Source organism: Microtus oregoni, unplaced genomic scaffold (genome assembly GCF_018167655.1).
Source record: "Microtus oregoni isolate MIOR12 unplaced genomic scaffold, Mior012 000012F_ref0000307, whole genome shotgun sequence".
Classification (NCBI taxonomy): domain Eukaryota; kingdom Metazoa; phylum Chordata; class Mammalia; order Rodentia; family Cricetidae; genus Microtus; species Microtus oregoni.
Window position 1 is genome coordinate 49,201,011 of NW_024543071.1, and position 15,568 is coordinate 49,216,578.

Genomic DNA, 15,568 nt, shown 5'->3' on the forward strand with positions numbered 1-15,568 from the left:
TTAAACACAAAACTTTATTTTTTTTTAAAAAAAAGGAAAAGAAAAATTAAATTACTCTCTCTCAAAAGAAAACTAACGTAGAGGTTGATGAATGGGATGAGCTGAGGCCCTGCACTCCAAGTGTGTGTCTTACCTGACTTGCAAGTCCTCCCTACAGATGGGCTTTCTGCTCCGTCCCAGTTTGTGAAGCCACTTAAACTTTTCCTAACCATAAGCAATTAGCGCATTCTTCACGACACTTTCCCTGTGGCCTAGAACAACAGGCTGCTAGTCTCTGCATCCCAGAGCCTCACATGGGGCCTGGGCACTGTGGAAATACTTGTGACTTGGAGGAATGACAAACGAATGAATGGATGGATGGATGGATTATTAAAATGCTCTTTCCACTAAATGTTTCCATCTCTCTTTAACGACTTATGGCATCCGAGCTGGAAAGGTGGTTTAATGGGCTGGAGAAGATTAGGAGAACTTGCCACTCTTGCAAGGGACCAGAGTTTGGTCCCTAGCACACACATCTGGCAGCTCATAATCATTTGTATCTCCAGTTCTAGGGATTTGACACCCTCTTCTGGGTTCCACGGGCCCTGTATTCACGTAGTGCACATGCGCACATGCAGGCACTTATGTATACATAGAAAACAAAAATAAACAAATCTTGTTTTAAATGGCATAAAACATCCAAAGCTCTTAAAAAGCTGCGCATAGGTTAGTCCCATCACACTGATTCTTTATTCCACATTTCCAAAATTCCTGGAAAATTAGTCAGATATGAAATATTTTCCAAAAAACAATCATGGCTTTCCCAGAAAAAGTTTGGTTGGATAAGTGTTTGATAACTGTTTCTTTTCTTTCAATTTGTTCAGTTCTCAGTTACAAAATGCATCTCCGAAGAAGTCCAAATAACCACAGAAGAAAGGAATGTTTTTCCCTTTCGGCAGCAGCAATGAAATAATAAGGGCAAACACATTAGCACGGACCATGTGCCAAGCAAGGCCAAATCGTTTTGTTCACATGTTAACCCCTTCCAGCTCTGGAGACTTGCTATGTAATCATGAGACAGCTCACAACCACCCGAAATTCCAGGCCAAGGGTCCTATGCCTCTTCTGACTTCCCCAGGCCCTTGCATGCATAGGTGCGCAGACATATACTCAGGCACACACACATAAAATAATCATTTTTAAATTGTTTTTATTGAGCTATATATTTTTCTCTGCTATCTTCCCTTTCTCCTCTCTCCCTTTCCACCCTCTCCCATGATCCCCACACTCCCAATTTACGCACAAGACCTTGTGTTTTTCTACTTCCCATGTGGATTAGATAAGTAAAGAATTTGTTAAATATGTGAAGAGGTAGAAAGAATGCTCAAGGAGCTGGAGAGATGGCTCAGCGGTTAGGTCCTGAGTTCAATTCCCAGCTACCACATGGTGGCTCACAACCATCTGTAATGAGGTCTGGTACCCTCTTCTGGCCTGCAGGCATACATGCAGACAGAATATTGTATACATAATAAATAAATATTTTTAAAAAAAGAAAGAATGCTCAGTGGTTAGATCTCTTGCTGTACAAGAGGACCTGAGTTCAGATCCCTAGAAACCCACATAAGTGGCAAATAGGCATGTCGGCCTGTCTGTGATCCCAGTCTCAGAAGGCAGCAATGGGGAAACTCCGAACAAGCTGGCTAACAAGACTAACCATGGACATCAAGCTCTGGGCATGCTTGAGAGACCCTGGCTTAATAAGGTTGAAGGTCAATCAAAAACAATCAGGCCTGCACACACCACACATGCATACCCATATACGTGTGTTCGCACACATAAAAACATGCATTCATGCTCATTCACATCACACACACACATACACACACAATTGGTAAAAGTGGGAGGGGGGGACTGCAGACTGCATGGAGTTTCCAGCCAGTCAGCGGTGTGGTAGTGCATGCTTGTAATCTCAGCACTAAGGAGGCGGGGGCAGGAAGATCAGGAATTTAAAACAAACTTCAGCTACATAAGCTCTTGTCTCAAAAAGAAAAATAATGTGGAGTTTATGGTACAGGCTTGATGAAGGCGAGCTGTCTAGAAGAGCTACCGGGGGAGATAAAGCATGCCTGAAGGCAAGATAAAGCAGAAGTGGGCTCTGGCCATCTCGTGGTGGCCACAGAGAGAGGAAGAGATGGTAGGGGCTTCAGGCTTTACTGCAAATGTGTAGCATCAGTTTGGTCTCTCATGAAACAGTCTCCAGGTCTGCTCCAAGCAGTTGTGCAAGCTAAGGAATCTTCAGCCTCACTACTCTTTTGCCATTCCCCAACCTTCGGGAGGGACTGAGAATGGGTGGCCAAGCTCTGGTCTGTTAGAAATGTCTTATGAGAAGGCCCTACCTGCAAGAGAACACCTAGAATGAGGATGACCAAGGAGGAAGAGAGGACAGAGAGTAGACATGAGAGGAAAGGAAGTGGAACAAGCCACAAACATAAGAGAAGGAGTTCATGCAGTGGCCAACTGTTTGGCCAAGCATCTCCCCTCATAAGCCATCAGGTCCCGGACCAAGGCCCACCCAATCCTCATAGTGCTGAAAATCCACGTAGCAAAGCCTGCTGGTACCCAGGCCCTTGCTTCCAGCCATCCTGTCCCCCGCTAGGCCATCTAGCGTCAAACTTTACTTCCTATCTTAACAAACAGAACAGGGACTGGAGTAGGCAAAATGGACTGTGCCCGATATTAGAAAGTGGAACTGAGCTTACTCAACAGATTAAACATGGTTTAATTGAACCCATATTACTGAAAGGGAGAAGATTAATGGAATCATGTATCCCAGACCAACTGCGCCCAAGTGAGGGATGGCAAAGAGAGAGCCATGGAAACAAGATAAATGGCTCCATGATGGTGAAATTGCAGACACCCTTGACAAGCTGGTAGAGGAGATATTTCTGGCTAGAGCAGCCTGTCCTGAAGCTCTCAAATCACACACTTCACAGGCTTTGGTTGTCCCACCTAAGCCTGGCCTAGCCAGCTTCCTTGAGTGTGGGTTCACACGGGTACTGCAAGGCTGGCATAATCTGATTGGCCTGGAGACCCATGGTTGCTAGGGAAGACAGTTTCATGAATGTAACGAATCAGGTTTGAACCTGTTCCTCTCATTCCTACGTGCAGGTCCTTGTATAGACCCGTCTGATCAGCCAGTCTGATTGCTCCAGGGAGTTGCAAAATCCAGGTTGGTTTTAGATTGCTAAAGCTGGCTGACCACACTGGATAGCAAATTAAAGAATTATCTTGGAGTCATTTGTTTCCCCTTTGAGATAAAAGAATCAATGGTGAGATTCCTGACTTCCCATTGCCCTAGTGAATAATCTTTTTATCTCAGTTTTAGCCAGCAGAAGCTTAATCTCTGTGGAAGGGGAACCCCACAGGAGAACTCTGGGGAGGCTGAAGAAGCTGGCAAGGAAGTGGAAATACTAGGCCGGCACAAATCCACAGACCAGTCATTTCTTAAAGACGAGGTTTCTTGTATCACAGGTTGGTGTTGAACTGTCTATGCAGCTGAGGATGGCTTGAATTACAGGTATGCACCTCCACTGTGCCCGGTTTATATAGTAAAGTGTTAGGAATTGAACCCAGGGTATCGTGCATGGTAGGCAGTCACTCTACCAACGGAACTACATCCCCAGCCCTCAAGATTGTTTTTAGAAGGACTTTGTCCCAACCTGAGAAACATAAACATATGTTAGGGAGACCACAAATATTTTTCTACACTCATATGCCAGCATGTCATAGCCAAATGCCTCCTAGCAAAAGACGCAGGGCTTTGTCTCATTCTGCAGTGGTCTACACTGGCAACCTGGTCACTGTCGTGTGTTTGGCAGGCTCCAAGAGAACTGGAGGGCAGGCAAGGGGAAGGGACAATCAGTTGTAATAAAGGCAAGGCCAGCCATCACTTCCTCAGAGAAACGCATTCTGGGAATCAGAAAACTCAGGAGGAAGAAAGAGTGAGAGGGCGGGAAGGAGGGAGGGAAGGGAGAACAAATAAAAGTGTTTCATTTTAATGTATTAATAGAACAAAACCTGAGGCTGGGGCGATGGCTCGGTGGGCAACAGCGCCTGCTTCACGAGCATGAGGGGCTGCGCTGAAATGTGCAGCCCACGTGTAAAACCCTGCGTGTCCACGCTCACCTGTAACCCCTGCATGGTCAGGAGCAGAGACGGCATTGCTGGGGCTTCCCTGGCTGCCAGTCGCGCTCCAGGTTCAGGGAGAGACTGTCTCAAGGGCATATGGCAGAGAGTGACAGCAGGACACTAGATGTCCTCTTCAGGCCTCCACATATGTCACACCTCACCAATGTATGTTGCATACATGACACACTCATATACTACATACATTCACACATACATGCATACACACAGTGGAGAAAATAAAATTTAAAAAAATATACACATTTGGAGTACCACTCAGAATTTCATCTCACTGAAAGATGCACGCACTACTGGGCAGTGGTAGTGCACACCTTTGATTCCAGCACTTGTGGGCCAGAGGAAGACGGATCTCTGTGAGTTCAACACCAACCTGGTGTACAAAGTGATTCCAGGACAGGCAGAGCTGTTACACAGAGAAACCCTATCTCAAAAAAAAGAAAGATTCACATGTATGTGTGTGTGCATTCATATGTTGAAACAAGGTCTTACTATGTAGAACAGCATGGCCTTGAATTCATGATTCTTCTACCTCTATCTCCCAAGCAGTGGATTTATAAGCCTTGGGCACTATACCCAGATGTTTATTTAGGGTGTGTGTGTGTGTGTGTGTGTGTGTGTGTGTATGTGTGTGTGGTGTTGTTGTTGTTTTTGTTGTTATTGTTTTGGTTTTTTCTGTGTTTTTCTTTTTTGTTGTTCTTGACTTCTCTTTGGGGGTCTGCCACCCAGCTCCCAAACAAACGCATGGAGGCTTATTCTTATGTATGCCTAACCTTAGCTTTCCTTATTTCTAGTCAGCTTTTCTTACATTATTCTATCTTTGGGGCTTTTTACCTTTTTATATACCTTTTTTGTTTTTTTTTCTCCATGGTTTGCTGTGTACCTGGGTGGCTGGCCCCTGATGTCCTCCTCTTCTTTTTCTGTTCCTCTCTTTTTCTCCTTCTATTTATTCTCTCTGACTGCCAGCCCTGCCTATCCCTCTCCTGCCTAGCTATTGGCCATTTAGCTTTTTATTAGAGCAATCAGGTGTTTTAGGCAGGCAAAGTAACACAGCTTCACAGAGTTAAACAAATGCAGCATAAAAGAATGGAACACATCTTTGAATCATTAAACAAATGTTCCACAGCATAAACGAATGTAACACATCTTCAACTAATATTCCACAGCAGGGGCGAGAGATAGCTCAGTGGTTAGGAACACTTACTACTCTTTTACAAAATCTGAATTTGGTTTCTAGCACCCACATCAGGCAGCTCACAACTACCTGTAATTCCTGGTTCAGAAAATCTAATACCTCTTCTGGCCTACACAGGCATTCCAGTGCAAGTGAGAACATACACACACTCACATACACAATTTGATTTTTTGAAGAGATTGTTTTGTTTTAAATATGTATTTATTTTAATGTATCTGAGTATTTTACCTGCATATATGTCTGCATACCATGTGCATACCTGGTACCCTCAGAGGCCAAAAGAGGGGATCCGATCCCCTGGCCTTACAGATGGCTATGAGTCATGATGTGGGTTCTGGCAACTGAACCTGGATCCTCTCCATCTCTCCAGCCCCTATCGTGTTTGGAGACAGGGTCTTGCTTTGTTGCTCAAGCTTGTCTTAAACTCCTGGCATCAAGTAATCCTCTTGCCTCAACCTTCCAATTAGCTGGAGCTACAGGTGCATACCACCATTGTAGCTTGTTTTTTTTTAATTTATTTATTTATTATTTATACAACATTCTGCCTCGATGTATGCATGCACACCAGAGGAGGGCGATATAGATCTCAGTACAGATGGTTGTGAGCCACCATGTGGTTGCTGGGAATTGAACTCAGGACCTCTGGAAGAGCAGCCAGTGCTCTTAACCTCTGAGCCATCTCTCCAGCCCTAGCTTGTTTTTTTTGTTTGTTTGTTTGTTTGTTTGTTTTTTAGAGGGGGTGGCATTAAGCCAGGATCTTACTACAAAGCTCTATTTGGCTGGAACTTTTGATGTATACAGAGCTCTGCCTTCTTCTCACTCAACAAACAGTGCTAGGATTAAAGGCATGTGCCACCATTCCTGACTCTATTTTTTCTTTTAATAATTGGTAAAAAAAAAAATGAAAATAATGGAAGAGCAACAGAAAATTCCAAACCACACTTCGCTAACTGAGCCACGAGCAGCATGTCAGATGCCTGTCGGTACTTTGGGACCCAGCTGATGACTTTCTTCCACCTGCCCTTCTCCTGTGGCAGACCTTCCCACCTTCTCAGACCTTAGGCCCTCGCTCCCTGTGTCTCCAAGCTTCTCCCTGACCTCCTTTCTATCCACTTGCCATTCTGGAAGCTAGGCTAGTGCAGATCTGAGGGGTGGCACCAACAGACTGTAGACTTGGCATTCCTGACCACAGCTGAATTCACACTCCCGCAGCTCAAGGGAAGCAGCTGGCCTGCAAAAAGCTCAACGATAACTCTGAGAAGAAGAAAAGGAAAACAGCCGTCCTGGTGTTTGTTTTTCAGCTTCTCTTTATATGTATTCGTTCTGATTCTGGATCTAGGAAAATACCTCCAAGACTATGCCGCAAGGGACAGTCGGGAAACAGGTGTACATGCTGCTGAGGGGACGTGTGTGCAGTGATGAGATAGTGACTTGGTGGCTGTTAGAGTTTCTGCCATGTGCTGGGTGCCACGAGCCATGTGCTTGGCACTATGCCAGAGATAAAATGATAAACAAGAACGCAGCATCAGCTGGGCAGTGTGGCGCACGCCTTTAATCACAGCACTCTAGGGACAGAGGCAGGTGGATCTCTGAGTTTGAGGCCAGTCTGATCTACAGAGCAAGTTTCAGGACAGCTAGAGTTACACATAGAAACCCTGTCTTGAAAAAACAAAAAGAAAAAAGAAAAAGAACGCAGCATCCCTCAAAGCTGACAACCTGATGGGGGAGACAGACTGTCAAACTCTGTCACTGATAACTGAATATAAGCAGCACTGAACAGAAAACCAGAGTAACAAGAGCACACAGAATACTTGGGGAAGATAGAGGAACCAGGGCAGGCTTCCAGAGGGAAATGTCCCTGAAGCTGAAACCCAAGGGATAAGAGAAGAGAAGCTTGTACCAAAGCCGGGCGGCTCGAGAGTGCAGGTTAAGAATGCTGGAACAAGCCAGGCAGTGGTGGTGCACGCCTTTAATCCCAGCACTCGGGAGGCAGAGGCAGGCGGATCTCTGGGCGTTCGAGGCCAGCCTGGTCTACAAGAGCTAGTTCCGGGACAGGCACCAAAGCTACAGAGAAACCCTGTCTCGAAAAACCAAAAAAAAAAAAAAAAAAAGAATGCTGAACCAACCAAGCTGAGAGTGACTGGCAAGGCTAGTCTGAAGGTTGCCAAAACTGACAACTATCACAATAAAAAGTAGGGGGAATCTGGGGGGCCAAGGGTTCCCTGGGTCCTGACTAGGTATGGGCAAGCTGAGGTGCCTCTATAAGGCTTGCTTCTCTGCATAAGTCAACAGGCAAGCTGCCCCACTACAGCATTCTCATCCGCTCTTTTGTTTTTGTTTTTCGAGACAGGGTCTCACTATATAACCCTGCCTGTCCTGGAACTTGCTGTGTAGATCAGGCTGGCCCCAAACTTCCAGAGCGCCACCTCCCTCTGCCTCCAGAGTACTAGGATTAAAGTCTGTGCTACCATACCCCACTAAGTTTTTTTTTTAATTGGTATGTATGTGTCTGTGTGAGTATATGCCACATGAGTTCAGGTACTCAAGGAGGCCAGAAAAGGGGGTCAGATCCCCTGGACCCTGAGTTGCAGATGGATGTTAGCCACTGAATGTTGGTGCTGGACCAATCTTGGGTCCTCAAGAAGAGCAGGAGTCACTCTTGGCCAACGAGCCATCTCTCCAGCCACCCTAACCCCCCCAACCCCCCATGCAACTTTTAAATCTTCCTAGTGAGTATTAAGCAAGTGCTCGAAAATCCACCCCAGCCTACAAGTTCAACCCACTGTCAGGGCACAGTGAATAGGAGACAAGCCGCAACTCTCATGTTTTTTCCTGTGCTCGCTCCCGAGACCAGCAAAGCCTATCAAAGGTTCTCCGTGGTTATATAACAAGAACACAGCAAGTGACACACAGGATCCAACCATTTCCCCTCTGGAAACAACGAAAGGGAGGGTTTGCAGGACATGCAGTACGGGCTTTGTACCTGCGCGATTGGCAGGGTCTGGAGTGGCCATCCAGGGCAGGCGTCAGGCTGATCCAAAGTGCTTACTTCCTTCTGATAACCAGCGATCTGTTATTTCCCACTTTCCAGGGCAGTAATTACTTCAAACAAAGAGCAGTAACCAAAAACAGTACTTAAAAGGAGTGGGTTTTTTTTTCCTCCAGAAGAGATCCGCAGCTCAGTTAGGACAAAAATAGATAAATAAAAACCTTAGTTCAAAGCTTTAATTTGTCTGTTAGATATGATTCGATAGGCAAAATAATTTGAGGGAAACATGGTATGCAAACAGATAAAAAGCAAAAGCCTCCCCACCGCCAGGCCCCACCCCTGCAGCAAATGTGCCTGAAGTTTAGTCAACCTGAGCTACCTTCCTCCTACAGTTGAAATCCCTAGAATTTATTTTCTAGGAATTTCGACAATTCAAATCGACTGCCTCCGCTCTCTCACCTGACTTCCCTATCTGCCTGAAGGGCCCACTTGAAATTCAAGGGGCAAGCCCAACTCGCAGGCTTACAAATAGAAAATGTCCCGTCATTCTTCTCCCCCTGGCTTTTCACATTCCAGCCCTCCCCACAGCCTGGCTGTGTGAGCTAGGGGACAGAGCACCAGCTGCCTGGCAGCTATGTACCCCAGAAGAGACCACACACCCAGGAAAAGCACAAAGCCGGCCACACTGCACTGGCTGAACAAGCTCAATGCTTTCCATTTGGGGTCTAAGGTCTCCTTGGTAGGGAGGGGACCAAACGCCCATACTGCAATCCAGTGTGACTTCCGCTGGGCAATGAGAGCTGTCAGACTCCAGGAGACGGGTCTTAAACCGTCACCAAGGGCAGCCCACCCCTTCTTGAACAGCCCAGGCTATTCCTGGGAGGATGACCTTTAATTTCAGATTCTCCTGCCTCCATTTCCTGAGTGCTGGCTGGGATTTCAGATGTGTGCCTCCACCCCAGGCTTGTGATACGGTGAGCCCAGGACTTCATGCATGCTACATCCCCAGGCCACACACGAGTCCTATTTTTCCTATTATTTGTCTGTATTTATACGTGTGTGCATATTTATTCATGAGTGCGTGTGCATGTGGGTACAAGTCTATGCTCACGCACGTGAAGGCCAGCAGTCAAAGTCTTTTCTAACTATCTTTAGGTCTTTAGTCTTTTCTATCTTTCTCTAACTATCTCTGCCTTGTCTCTTACTTGACATTGCTCACCAACTGACTGCTGTCAGGCCAGAGAGCTCTGGGGAGTCCTCTGTCCCCACGCCCATCCTCACTGATAGGGTTACAGACTGGAAGGCCATGCCCACCTCTTACCTGGACTCTGGACAGCAGAATTAAATGCATGAGCGGCAGGCACTCAGGTCGTGAGCTCGCTCCTCAGCCCCACAGCCCTCTTTTTTAATACCAACATTCAAAAGTGTAAGCCGAAGAGGCTGACATAGACAATGTCATATTGCAAAGTCTAGATAAAGGAAAAAGTTGGGGCTGATGCTCCATCTTAGAGTTCAAGGGCAAAGAGTTAAAGGAAGAAGCCACCAGGTAAGAGAGAGTCCCAGAGGCAAGGCATGAAACGTAAACCACATGGAGCAGCTTCGATTGGTCCCTGCTAGTCTTTTTCTGTGTTTACCCAATGCCCTATACCCAGTCTTGTTTGGCCCTCGGCCTGGTCCATTGCTTCAATGCAGCCAGGTCTAAAAAGATGAAAAAAAATCTGCCTAAAAAAACGATGACAGAACTCGGGTTAATTCGAGGATTGGCCGTTTGGCTGAAAGTGGCTGCAGTTCCTTCCAGAGTCTGGGCTCCCTTATTCCCTGGACACCGACAGTCAGATTGCAGAGGTGGGGTAGAGGTGAGGGTGTCAGATCATTTGCTTTGGGGTTAGAGCAAAAAACGTGCCTTGATGTTGCAAGAGCTCTGATTTGCTTTATTTGTGGCTCCCGGAAAGGCGGGGCTCAACCCTGGGAAGCCACCCCTTGGGGCTGTCCCCTTGGTAAGGAATAAAGCCAATGTTTGCACACAGTAGACCGCTGAGTCACACCCTTAACCCTCTTCTTCCTTTTTCTCGTCTTCCTTCTCTACACTCCTCACCCTGTCTTGGTTCTTCCCAATCATCCTGGTTTTTACTAATCCATTCTTGTCCTGGCTTCCCCCTTGGATTTTTACTTGTTTCCTAGTTCTAGGTTATAGTCTGTGGAATGAAGAGTTTTTAGGTGTCTAGGTTTTTACCCTCGGGCCGTGGAACCCATGGTAGGTGGAACTGTCCCATCCCACTCAGGAAGCAAGGAGACCCTGCTCATACTGCAGTGTGTTGGCTGATTCTCATTCTGGAGTCCGGCAAGCATGGCAGGTGCAGAGATATGCGGTGAAACACCACGCTTGGGGGCAACTCTCTCCTCTTCCCAATCCCTGTGTGCAAGCCCCCCCTTCCAGACCCTCCCCCAGAACCGGGGCTCAGCCTCCCAGGGCCCCAGATTGGCCAGAGCAATGCTCCATCCTCAAGGGCGGGTGCGGGGATCTGGGAACCAGAGGGCGGGGCTAACTAATACATTCAGGTCCCTTGTAGTCTCTTGCTCATTAGTACCACGGAAGAGTGAAAGCTGGATAGAAGGAAAGACTGGGACTAGCACCGGGTAGGAGGCCTAAGGAAGAGACTGACAGCTTCCCAGGAGGCCAAGCCTGGGTCAAGGCCTCACTGCTCAGTCTTTGCCTTCTAGGGCTGATCCTGACACGCGTGCCGCTGGGGCCTCAGATTTCCGAGTTCCCACCCTTCCTGTTGCTCCTCCTAGCCTCGCCCTGCTGAGCCTCCCTCCTTCACTCCTCGCTTTCACTCCTGCTGCCTCCCTGCTAGGAAAACCTCCCCCAGCTCTGGTCCAAGCCTTGGAACACGGTTTACTAACCCAGCTTTCCTGGTCGTAGAAACAACACGCTGATAAATTCATGGGGCTTCTCAGAATATACTCCAGTGAGAATGTCTGAACCTGTCTATTCAGCACAAAATTAGTACCCACCTCATGGAGTTGTGTGTAACATAACTTAACACAGAGTTAGCAAGCAGTTCATAGGAATAGCTCATGCAATATTTACTATATCCCGAGCACGCCGTATGTTAATTTTTCATGCAACAGAAGCTGGAGTTTTAGGAAGAAAATATGTATGTTATTTCACAATCATTCTCACAATGCTGTAAGAGAAATACCACACCATTCCCTTCTTTCCAACTTATAGACACAACCTCTCCTAACCTGGGTCCTGAGGATTGAGCATGGCAAGCAAGAACTCTACCAACAAGTTATATCCCCAGCCTCTTGACACAGAGTTTTGATGGGTTACCCAGGGTCCTAGAGATAGGAACCCACAGAACTGACAGCTTTTTTCTCCCGAGACAGGGTTTTTCTGTGTCACTCTGGTTGTCCTGGAGCTAACCTCAAACTCAGAGATCACCTGCCTCTGCCTCCAGAGTGTTGGGATTGCAGGTGCGTGCCACACTGCCTGGCATTTGATAGCTGGTTTTTAAAATTTCTCTAATGTGTGTGAGTGTATTGCTTGAATACACGTATATATACCACATGTGTGTCCAGTGCCATACGAGGTCAGAACAGGTTTCAGATCCTCTGGAACTAGAGTTTTGGATCGTTGTGACCTGACTTGTGGGTGCTAGGAGCTAAACCCAGCTCCTCCAGAGAAGTAGCAAGTGCCCTTAACCACCGAGCCATCTCTCTAGCCCCAGGATTCAGGATTTAAAGTTTTGACTTATGTATATGTCTGTGAACCTTCATGAGTGTGTGTGCATTGTATAAATGCATGCGTCTCGGGAAGGCTGAAGGGTGTCAGATCCCCAGGAACTGGAATGACGGGTGGTGACAGACGGCCATACGGGTGCTGAACTAGGTCACCTGCAAGAGCAGTGGATGTTCCTAACTACTGAGTCACCTTTCCAGCCCCAGTTATTTGGGTTTTGTTATTTATTTTCTTTGTTTTGAGACAAGGTCTCACCCCGTAGCCTTGGCTCACCTAGAGCCCACTGTGTAAACCAGGCTGGCCTTGATCAGAGAGCTCAACCTGCCTGGTGCTGGGGTTAAAGGCGTGGTCCATCATTCTTGGCTCTAGTTTTTATTAGTAGTACCTTAATACTTTCAGAGATGAGAAAATGTGTAAGATCCAAGAGATTTCCAGAGACACTTCGTGTTTCTTCATGACCCCCTCCTCAAAATTAAGCCCCCTTCCTTTAGGAAACTATCATAGGAAAGAAAAGCAATTTGCTTCTAAAGTCTAAAAGCTTTGAATTCCCTAGGCAGGGTCACCCCTTCCAGGCTCTGAGCTGAGTTCACACTGCTGTGTTCACAAATGAAAGCCTCGCCTCTCCGGACTGTGCGATGGAGTGGGTCGTGCCTGCTTTCCTGGGTGGAGCCGAGAACACAGGGTGAGATGTTCTGAGATAAAGCACGCTGTGCACTAGAAGGACCTGTCTGTCCAAAGAGAGAAAAAAGAAGAAGAAGGATTCTCCATCTGTAACCCTTTCCCATCTCAGCCCTCCTACTGGAAAGTCTTCCACCGCCTGCCAGACCTCAAACTTGTTGTGGAAAAAAACCAGAGGCATTTATGGGGAACTGAAACCACCCTCCTCAGCAAAACGTCCCCCACACATTTGCTGGGGCACAAGGCTGCTACTCTGCAAGGAGCATTCAGCCTCAGGAGGCCCTTGAAGCTGCCTGACGCCACGGGGCGGTTCAGAGGCTGGTAAACAGCTCATGGTATTCCAGCTCTGAGGCAAGCATTCATGCACAGAATTCTTTGTCCTCGTGAGGAGAGACAGAAAGCTGCTGTGTGCGGCAGAGCCCTAGGCCAGAGCCCCATTTTCTAAATCCCCAACCAGAGACCATGCCAAGGCCAAGCATGCCACCAGCCTTTAGAGCACACTTGAGAAATAAGCTTGCCCAAACACGGACTTCTGGCTTGAAAACTTAGATTTACTTGTTAATTCTGGAGGAGAAAACGTGGCAAGATTACAAGGAAGATGTCTGGCAAGCTCCTACTTAAATGGAGCTAGCACACTCATGTGCCTTCTGAAGGATGAGCTAAAACGCACCCAACCTTACTTCTGCGAGTGTCCTCCCACCACCCCCTGAAATGCATCACCTGTTGTGATCATAAGGAACAGCTCTGGGCCAGTCAGCACTATGTAGTGAGACCCTGGGGGAGAGAGGGTGTTTGATGGCGAGAGGAAGGAGAGAGGAAGAAGCAGCACCTTCAGCTGCATGCTTAGCTGAGTCTCCTGGCTTGCATTTCCTAACTTCACGGTTTAGGTGGCCTTCTGAAACGGGATGTGTGCATGAGCCTCGTGCAAGTCCTGCTGGGGGCTCCCACTTTGGTCTGGGAGGCTGGAGACTTAGCTGCATTTCAACATTGACACTTCTGCTCAAAAAAAATTTCAGACAATTTCCTGCCACAAGGAAAATCATTACTCAGTATTACAACCATACCTTTCTTTTCACCCAAAATGTCCCATCCACCTAACTCTCCAGCCTGCTTCCGAAGAGATCATGGACTGTGGGAACTGGCCAGAACTGGAAGTTCTAATGCCTTGTCCACATTACCAGGAAGTAAAGAGAGGCTCACAATGGACCCTAGTGTACCCAACATGGGAGACTAACCCCAGTGATTCCCAGGTTAGTACTCTTTTGAGGATCTTGGGAACACTGCGATATCTTCCAGTCCCTTTGGAAATGAGAAAATTCTGTGTTACCCCAAGGAAATTGTCTTTTCTTTTCCCTTTTTTAAACTTAACCCCCCTTCTTACATTGTGTGTGTGTGTGTGTGTGTGTGTGTGTGTGTGTGTGTGTGTGTTTGTGTGCGTGCGCGCGCTTGTGGAAGTTAGAAAACAACCTGCAGGAGTCAGTTCTCTCCTGTTACCATGTGAGTCCCAGGGATTAAACTCAGGTCGTCAGGCTTGGCAACAACCGGTTACCAACTGAGCCATTTCACCAGTCCAAACTGCCCTTTTTTACTGTAGAGTTAACTCTGAATGCAATTATCACATCTGGGGATGTAGCACATTGGGCGGTGTCAGCCTAACCTACTGGAGGTTCATAATGAGTTCAAGCCCCAGCACTGCCTACACCAGAGAGGCAGCGTACAGGGCTGTGATCCCAGCCGTCCAGAGGAAGAAGCAGGACCAAGGTTCCCCTCCAACCCTTTATGTCTCCTTTCCTGCTGCTCCTTCTGTGGTGATGGCCCTTGCAAGATGGAGACCCCACCACCCCCCCATTCTTTAGTCACTGCCTCCAGCCCGAGCCTGATGGAAAACTCCTGAGTGGTTCCTTAAGGTCGAGTGATGAGTTACTACCTACCCATCCTACCCAGGACTCCAAACTGTCCCAGCCAATTAGCTATCACCTAGATGATAAGAGCCTTATCATCTCCACTAGATGAGTCACTTCCCCTAAGCCCACCCACTTTTCAGAGTTTCAAGCATTCTGGATTTTTACACACATCATATGATTTGGTCAGTAGAGGAGGATTTTGAAAACACTGGCCTTGGACAGTGTCTAGCCATGTGCTCAAAAAGTATTTACTGAACAAGTGGACATTCCACACCACACTACTCTACACATCCCCTTCCCCAAACTAAAAATAAATGAACTGGTGTACAATTGGACAGTTTGGGTAATTCTGCCCAGGGAACCTTTCCCATATCCCAGTTGTTTCTTCCCAACAGTGTAGATGGGTAGACCCCATCTCTGGATGTGATAGCTCACACTTGTAGCCCCAACATCCAAGATGCTGAGACAGAAATTCTGCTCAGTGAGTTCCAAGACAGCCTCAGATACTTGGCTACAGTGTCTCAAAACACAAATGCCTGTCTCAAAAATACAAAAGGAAGGAAGGAAGGAAGGAAGGAAGGAAGGAAGGAAGGAAGGATCCCTCTGCCTCCAACTCCGTGCACTGCGATTGCAGCTATGAACCAGTACGCTGGGTCTTAGGAGTTTCTGGGGACTGAACCCAGGTTCTCATGCATAACAGCCACGCACTCTATTAACTGAATTACATCCTCAGCCCTGCCCCCTCGCCCTTTTAAGGTCTTGCTCATGCTAAGGTAAGTATTCTGTAGTGAGTTATGACCACTAGCCACTCTTGATTGCTCGGCAGTGATACAGCCAGTCTCCCGTGAGAATCAAAAAGCAAAGACTTCCTTCTG

The 15,568-nt window shown here is 47.2% G+C and overlaps 1 protein-coding gene across 1 annotated transcript in view; it reads right to left on the minus strand.

Annotated features, from left to right (window-relative positions):
- Positions 1-15,568, minus strand: part of Ahnak (AHNAK nucleoprotein) — an 87,482-nt gene that overhangs the window by 41,604 nt on the left and 30,310 nt on the right. The gene's annotated exons all lie outside the window — the stretch shown is intronic.